Below are 8,091 nucleotides of genomic sequence, written 5' to 3'. Positions count from 1 at the left end.
ATGCTTTGTATTTCTGCGGCGTCTGTTGTAACTTCTCCTTTTTCATTTCTAATTTTATTGATTTGAGTCCTCTCCCGCTTTTTCTTGATGAGTCTGGCTAATGGTTGATCAATTTTTTTTATCTTCTCAAAGAACTAGCTTTTAGTTTTATTGATCTTTGCTATTGTTTCTTTGTTTCTATTTCATTTATTTCTGCTCTGATCTTTATGATTTCTTTCCTTCTGCTAACTTTGGGTTTTGTTTGTTCTTCTTTCTCTAGTTCCTTTAGGTGTAACGTTAGATTGTTTGAGATTTTTCTTGTTTCTTGAGGTAGGCTTGTATAGCTATAAACTTTCCTCTTAGAACTGCTTTTGCTGCATCCCATAGGTTTTGGATCATTGTGTTTTCATTGTCATTTGTCTCTAGGTATGTTTTGACTTCCTCTCTGATTTCTTCAGTGATCTCTTTGTTATTTAGTAATGTACTGTTTAGCCTCCATGCATTTGTGTTTTTCACATGTTTTTCTCTGTAATTCATTTCTAATCTCATAGCTTTGTGGTCAGAAAAGATGCTTGATATGATTTCAATTTTCTTAAATTTACTGAGGCTTGATTTGTGACCCAAGATGTGATCTATCCTGGAGAATGTTCCGTGAGCACTTGAGAAGAAAGTGTAATCTGCTCTTTTTGGATGGAATGTCCTATAAATATCAATTAAATCTATCTGGTCTGTTGTGTCATTTAGAGCTTGTGTTTGCTTATTAATTTTCTGTTTGGATGATCTGTTCATTGGTGTAAGTGAGGTGTTAAAAATCCCCCACTGTTATTGTGTCATGGTATTTCCTCTTTTATAGCTGTTAGCAGTTGCCTTATGTATTGAGGTGCTCCTATGTTGGGTGCATATATATTTATAATTGTTATATCTTCTTCTTGGATTGATCCCTTGATCATTATGTAGTGTCCTTCCTTGTCTCTTGTAACATTCTTTATTTTAAAGTCTATTTTATCTGATATGAGTATTGCTACTCCAGCTTTCTTTTGATTTCCATTTGCATGGAATATCTTTTTCCATCCCCTCACTTTCAGTCTGTATGTGTCCCTAGGTCTGAAGTGGGTCTCTTGTAGACAGCATACAGATGGGTCTTGCTTTTGTATCCATTCAGTGAGCCTGTGTCTTTTGGTTGGAACATTTAATCCACTCACGTTTAAGGTAATTATCGATATGTAGGTTCCTATGACCATTTTCTTAATTGTTTTGTGCTTGTTTTTGTAGGTCCTTTTCTTCTCTTGTGTTTCCCACTTAGAGAAGTTCCTTTAGCATTTGTTGTAGAGCTGGTTTGATGGTGCTGAATTCTCTTAGCTTTTGCTTGTCTGTAAAGCTTTTGATTTCTCCATCGAATCTGAATGAGATCCTTGCTGGGTAGAGTAATCTTGGTTGTAGGTTGTTCCCTTTCATCACTTTAAATATATCATGCCAGTTCCTTCTGGCTTGTAGAGTTTCTGCTGAGAAATCAGCTCTTAACCTTATGGGACTTCCCTTGTACTTTACTTGTCATTTTTCCCTTGCTGCTTTCAATAATTTTTGTTTTTAATTTTTGCCAGTTTGATTACTATGTGTTTCGGCATGTTTCTCCTTGGGTTTATCCTTTATGAGACTCTCTGTACTTCCTGGACTTGGGTGGCTATTTCCTTTCCCATATTAGGGAAGTTTTCAACTATAATCTCTTCAAATATTTTCTCAGGTCTTTTCTCTCTCTCTTCTCCTTCTGAGACCCATATAATGCGAATGTTGTTGAGTTTAATGTTGTCCCAGAGGTCTCTTAGGCTGTCTTCATTTCTTTTCATTCTTTGTTCTTTATTCTGTTCTGCAGCAGTGAATTCCACCATTCTGTCTTCCAGCTCACTTATCCGTTCTTCTGCCTCAGGTGTTCTGCTATTGATTCCTTCTAGTGTAGTTTTCATTTCAGTTATTGTACTGTTCATCTCCGTTTGTTTGTTATTTAATTCTTCTAGGTCTTTGTTAAACATTTCTTGCATCTTCTCGATCTTTGCCTCCATTCTTTTTCGAGGTTCTGGATCATATTCACTATCATTATTCTGAATTCTTTTTCTGGAAGGTTGCTTATCTACACTTCATTTAGTTGTTTTTCTGGGGTTTTATCTTGCTTGTTCCTTCATCTGGTACATAGCCCTCTGCCTTTTTCATCTTGTCTGTCTTTCTGTGAATGTGGTTTTTGTTCCACAGGCTGCAGGATTGTAGTTCTTCTTGCTTCTGCTGTCTGCCCTCTGGTGGATGTGGCTATCTAAGAGGCTTGTGCAAGTTTCCTGATGCGAGGGACTGGTGGTGGGTAGAGCTGGCTGTTGCTCTGGTGGGCAGAGCTCAGTAAAACTTTAATCTGCTTGACTCCTGATGGGTGGGGCTGGGTTCCCTACTTGTTGGTTGTTTCACCTGAGGGGACCCAACACTGGAGGGTACCCAGGCTCTTTGGTGGGGCTAATGGCTGACTCTGGGAGGGCTCACACCAAGGAGTACTTCCCAGAACTTCTGCTGCCAGTGTCCTTGTCCTCAGGGTGAGCCACAGCCACCCCCTCCACCCCCACCCTGCCCATGCGCAGGAGACCCTCCAACAGTAGCAGGTAGGTCTGGTTCAGTTGCCTATGCTATCACTGCTCCTTCCCCTGGGTCCCAATGCACACACTACTTTGTGTGTGCCCTCCAAGAATGGAGTCTCTGTTTCCCCCAGTCCTGTTGAAATCCTGCAATCAAATCCCACTAGCCTTCAAATTGTGATTCTCTTGGAATTCCTCCTCCTGTTGCTGGACCCCCAGGTTGGGAAGCCTGACATGGGGCTCAGAACCTTCATTCCAGTGGTGGACTTCTGTTGTATAAGTGTTCTCCAGTTTGTGAGTCACCCACCCAGCAGTTATGGGATTTGATTTTATTGTGATTGCACCCCTCCTACCATCTCATTGTGGCTTCTCCTTTGTCTTTGGAGGTGGGGTATCCTTTTTGGTGAGTTACAGCGTCTTCCTGTCGATGATTGTTCAGCAGTTAGTTGTGATTCCAGTGTTCTCGCAGGAGGGAGTGAGAGCACATCCTTCTACTCAGCCTTCTTGAACCAATCTCTTGTTCTTTTTTTTTAAGTTTGATTTTCAAATGTACTTTTTACTGCTGTTTCTCTCTCCCTCTGGATCTGATGGATGTCTTCTAGTTTTATCTTGCATGAAACAAAGGGAAAATTATTAGCTTAGAAGAATAAGGTCGTAGTGGAAACCTCTGTTGTTTTTACTTCCTAGCACCCATTCACTCTTCTCCTGGAAACAGTTATCCAGTTTATCTCTGGGAAGCTACCCTCTTTCCCACCGTCCATTTATATTTGTTGGGTGGAGCTCCCACCCCCTGGAGCAAGTGGTTCAGGCCTGGGCAATCACAGCATTGCACCACCCTGGCCGCAGTGTTTGTTTCAGGAGAAGAAACCAAAGAGACAATTTCTGAGACTGTTAGGAAAAGGCTCTTTTCCACTGGACTTGAGATGGAAAGATGTTAGGTTGGAACTTCTGGTGGCCATCATCAGTCACAAAGGGACAGCCTGCCTGAGAATGGAGCCAATACACAGGGGTGTGTTATGATATGGATGGAAAGATACCTGTGGACTGAGCTACAGGGGCTGAATCCAGCCCCACCCTTGAACTTCTCATTTACAACCCAATAAATTCTTTCTTCTTAAGCCAGTTTGGATGAGATCACTGATCACTTAACCTGGGGTAAATGCCAATTAAAGAAGGGGGGTTCAATTCCAGGCTCTCCGATTCAGTTTACCACGGTTCAGATTTGGGGCTCATACCCACATTAATCGTAAGATGGTGCTGTGACTTTCTTCAGCTGTTGTTCCTTGTGCTTTCATCTTCCCTAGGTAATGTTAATGGGGCAGGGTTTGAGTGTTCCTGGATTCCCTGGTGACAGTATCTTCTGGACACAACAAAAATGACATTCCAATTTGGTAATTCTTAGATTCATTTTTTTTTTTTTTTTTTTTGCTGTACGCGGGCCTCTCACTGCTGTGGCCTCTCCCGTTGCGGAGCACAGGCTCCGGACACACAGGCTCCGCGGCCATGGCTCGCGGGCCCAGCCGCTCCGCGGCATGTGGGATCTTCCGGGATCGGGGCACGAACCCGTGTCCCCTGCATCGGCAGGCGGACTCTCAACCACTGCGCCACCAGGGAAGCCCAGATTCATTTTTTTTTCAGACCAGACTTTTAGCTCTTACATTAAGATCTATGATCCATTTTGAATTAATTTTTGTGTGTGGTGTGAGGTATCAGTGAGGTAAAATAATTTTTGTTGGCTGAGGATATCTTACTGTTGCAGATCATTTTTAAAAAAGATTATTCTTTCCCTATTGAATTGTCTTGGCACCTTTTTTGAACATCATTGGACCATAAATGTAAGGATTTATTTCTGAACCCTCAATTCTATTCCATTGATCTATATTTCTGTCCTTACACAGGTACCCCACCATCTTGATTTACTTTGTAGTCAGTTTTGGAACTGGGTGATGTAAATCCTTCAGATTTTTCCTGTTCTTTTTCCCCTTCAAAACTGTCTTGGCTATTCTGGGTTCTTTGCATTTCCATGTAAATCTTAGGATCAGGTTGTCAATTGAAAAAAATTTAAAAACCTGCCGGGATTTTGAATATTGAATCTTCTAATCCATGTACATGGAATGCCTCTCTGTTTTTAAAGATCTTCTTGATTTAGCTCAGTAATTCATTGTAGTTCTCAGTATACAGATCTTGTACTACTTTTGTTAAATTTATTCCAAAGTATTCTTTAAAAAATTTTTTTTTGATGTGGACCATTTTTAAAGTCTTTATTGAATTTGTTACAATATTGCTTCTGTTTTTTGTTTTTGTTTTTGGCCCTGAGGCATGTGGGATCTTAGCTCCCCGACCAGGGATCGAATCCACACCCCCTGCTTTGGAAGGCGAAGTCTTAACCACTGGACCGCCAGGGAAGTCCCCAAAGTATTCTTTTTGATGCTATTGTAAATAAATTGTTTTCTTTTCTTTCTTTCTTTTTTTTTTTTTTTTTTGCAGTGCGCAGGTCTCTCACTGTTGTGGCCTCTCCCATTGCAGAGCACAGGCTCCGGACGCGCAGGCTCAGCGGCCATGGCTCACGGGCCTAGCCGCTCTGCAGCATGTGGGATCCTCCCAGACCGGGGCACGAACCCGTGTCCCCTGCATCAGCAGGCAGACTCTCAACCACTGTGCCACCAGGGAAGCCCAAGAATAAACACTATTGAATGAAGATCATCTAATGGTCTGAGCAGCCACCTATACCTCCCTGTCTTCCCCTTCCCCACACATTCCTTCAGTCAGAGTAACAAAGGAAGAGGCAAGAGTTCATTTATGGGTAAAAAAAGTTGGAGATTTGAGTTGATTGCAGGCTTGATATGAGTCCAGCTATCCCAAGCTTAGATGGTTTAGGGATGATGGACCACTGAGCACACCTAGACTATTGTATTGTGTATGAGAGCATCTCTGTTACAAAGGATACTGACAAATCGTATTGACAAGGGGGAACTCTGACAAAGGAATACTGAAAATGTTGCTCCACCTGCTCCCTCCATCTTGCACTTAAGTGGTCATCTATACCGATTCTATTTGAATCCAAACATGACTCTTCAGTCTAATCCAAGCTCCACTGCCACTACCTTGAATACCCCACTACCACTACCTATTCTGCTTTAAAACCTTTAAGTTACTCCCTATATTCTACAGCTGCCACCTTCTAACACTGTGTTTCAGCCATACCTAGCACAATAATTTTTGGCATACACTAAATAACAATAAATATTTGCTGAATGAAAAAATCACTCCTTTATCAGTTACTGTGTGAATGAGAGAATGAATCAAAGAACTGTCAACAATCATTTTCCAGAATAGTAGAATAAGGACCTCTGAAAATCTGCTCCTCCATGAAAGCAGTGAGAATATTAGAAAAAACTCTCAACTGTCAAAATGAACTTTATCAGAGCTCTGTAAATTAACTAAAGCCTTGCAACGATCTGAGGAGTGTTTGTTCAAGAAATATGGCTGGACATTTATAAGAACAGCAAGCTTGTGGGGTATTAATTTGCCAGTCTTATCCACCTCTCCCTAGCTCTGCAATAGTCTTGAAAACAACTATGGTAGCTGTGGAAACCAGCAGCCCAGAAACCCACGATGTGTTTGGTACTCCCCAAATACCCAATAACCAGAGAGTTGTCACTATTTGACCTGCCTGGCAACTTGCTGATGGGCTCCATTCTCAGGGCTTGCCTTTACTGCAACTGACATGGATCTCACTCTGTGAAAACAGCCCTACCCATAGAGCATTTGTCAAATACAATCCGTGGCAATTGTTTAACATCATAGCTGCCTGAGACAGTGTTACCAGCAGGAGTAACATGAGGCTGACCAAATTCTTCAAAGAAATCCTGGAGAATGAGATGTCCATAGGGGGCTTTGAAGAGTAGTTCTGGCATATCCCTGGGAGTCAAAAAGGCCATGCATATGTACCAGACTATGTATTTGCCCAGGAAAGACTTAAGAAGGCCTGCTGGTCATAACTCTAGCTAACTCAGAATCTCTGTGCAAGCAGAAAGTGAAGGCAAAGGTAGAGTTGTAAACAGCTTTCCAGAGCACTGAAAGCATGGCCAAGCATGCACACATACAGCCCCTTTGCAAAGGCTGGAAAACATATTGGTTCAAGGCATTTAAAGAAACCTCTATCCAAAAAAATAAAAACCAAAAAAATGAACCCCAAGAATTTCAAAAGAAAGAAGTCTCTATCTAATCACTAGTTGGCCACTAACCTTACTGAATAGAGACTGCAGTGGCCAATACAACAAAGAATATAGACTTTACAAAGTTAGCCCAGGAAGATCACTAAACAAAGAAATAGTTAGTAACTACCACAACAAACAGCAATAATAACAAACCCTGAGGAGGGGGGAGAAATCTAATTTCCAGAACTGGCACATTGTATTATTTAAAATGTCCAGTTTTCAACAAAAAATTATGAGACATACAAAGAAACAGGAAAGTATTAACCATCTGGAGGAACAAAACACTCAATAGAAATTGTCTCCAAGGAAGCCCAGATGATGAATACTAGACAAAGACTTTAAATCAGCTATAATAAATATGTTTAAAGAATCAAAGAAAGCTATGTCTAAAGAAGTAAACTATGAGAACAATGGTTTAATAAATAGAGAATATCAATAAAGAGAGAATAAAATTATAAATAACAGCCAAATATAAATTATTTTCAAGTGCATATGAAAATCTTCCAGGATAGACTATATATGCAGCTACAAAACAGTAAATCACAATAGACTTAAAATAAATGGAATCATTCAAAGTATGTTTGCCAACCATGATGAAACTTAACTGGAGATCAACAATAGAAAGACATTGGAAAATATTTAAATATTTGAAAATTAAACAATACACTTCTAAATAATATGAGTCAAAAAATCACAAGGGATATTAGAAAATATTTTGAACTGAATGAAAACAAAAACAAAACATATCAGAATTTATAGGATGCAGCTAATGCAGTGGCCTAGGGGAAATATATAACCCAAAGAAGCCTATATCAGAAAAGAAGGTAGGTCTAACATAAATAATCTAAACTTCACCAAAAGAAACTTAAAAGAAAAAAAGACAAAATGAAGCAAAAAACAAACAAAAAAATTAAACTGAAAGTAAGTAGGATAGAAATAATACAGACCAGGGTGGAAATCAATAAAATAGGAAAATAAAAGCAATAGAGAAAAATAAATGAACCCCAAACTTGGTTCTTTGAAAGATCAACAAAATTTGGGAGAGGATAAATAATGTCTGCAAAGTCTAAGGTTGGAAGTAATTGTTTGATCCATTCTAAAGGAGCTCATCAGCTCTTTCAACATGAAGGGCAATGATCCAGGGAATCTTCCCCTTACCCCAGTGGATTGATACTAGAGGGTATTTGTGACTTTAGCATTATATTGGGTGAACTTCATATTTAGGGAGATTACATGGCATCATCAAATGCACTTCTGAAGGATTTTTATTTTGAGAAAAGTCC

The sequence above is a fragment of the Mesoplodon mirus genome (genome assembly GCF_964341445.2).
Source record: "Mesoplodon mirus genome assembly, chromosome: 8".
Lineage (NCBI taxonomy): Eukaryota > Metazoa > Chordata > Mammalia > Artiodactyla > Ziphiidae > Mesoplodon > Mesoplodon mirus.
This window is presented reverse-complemented; position numbering follows the sequence as displayed.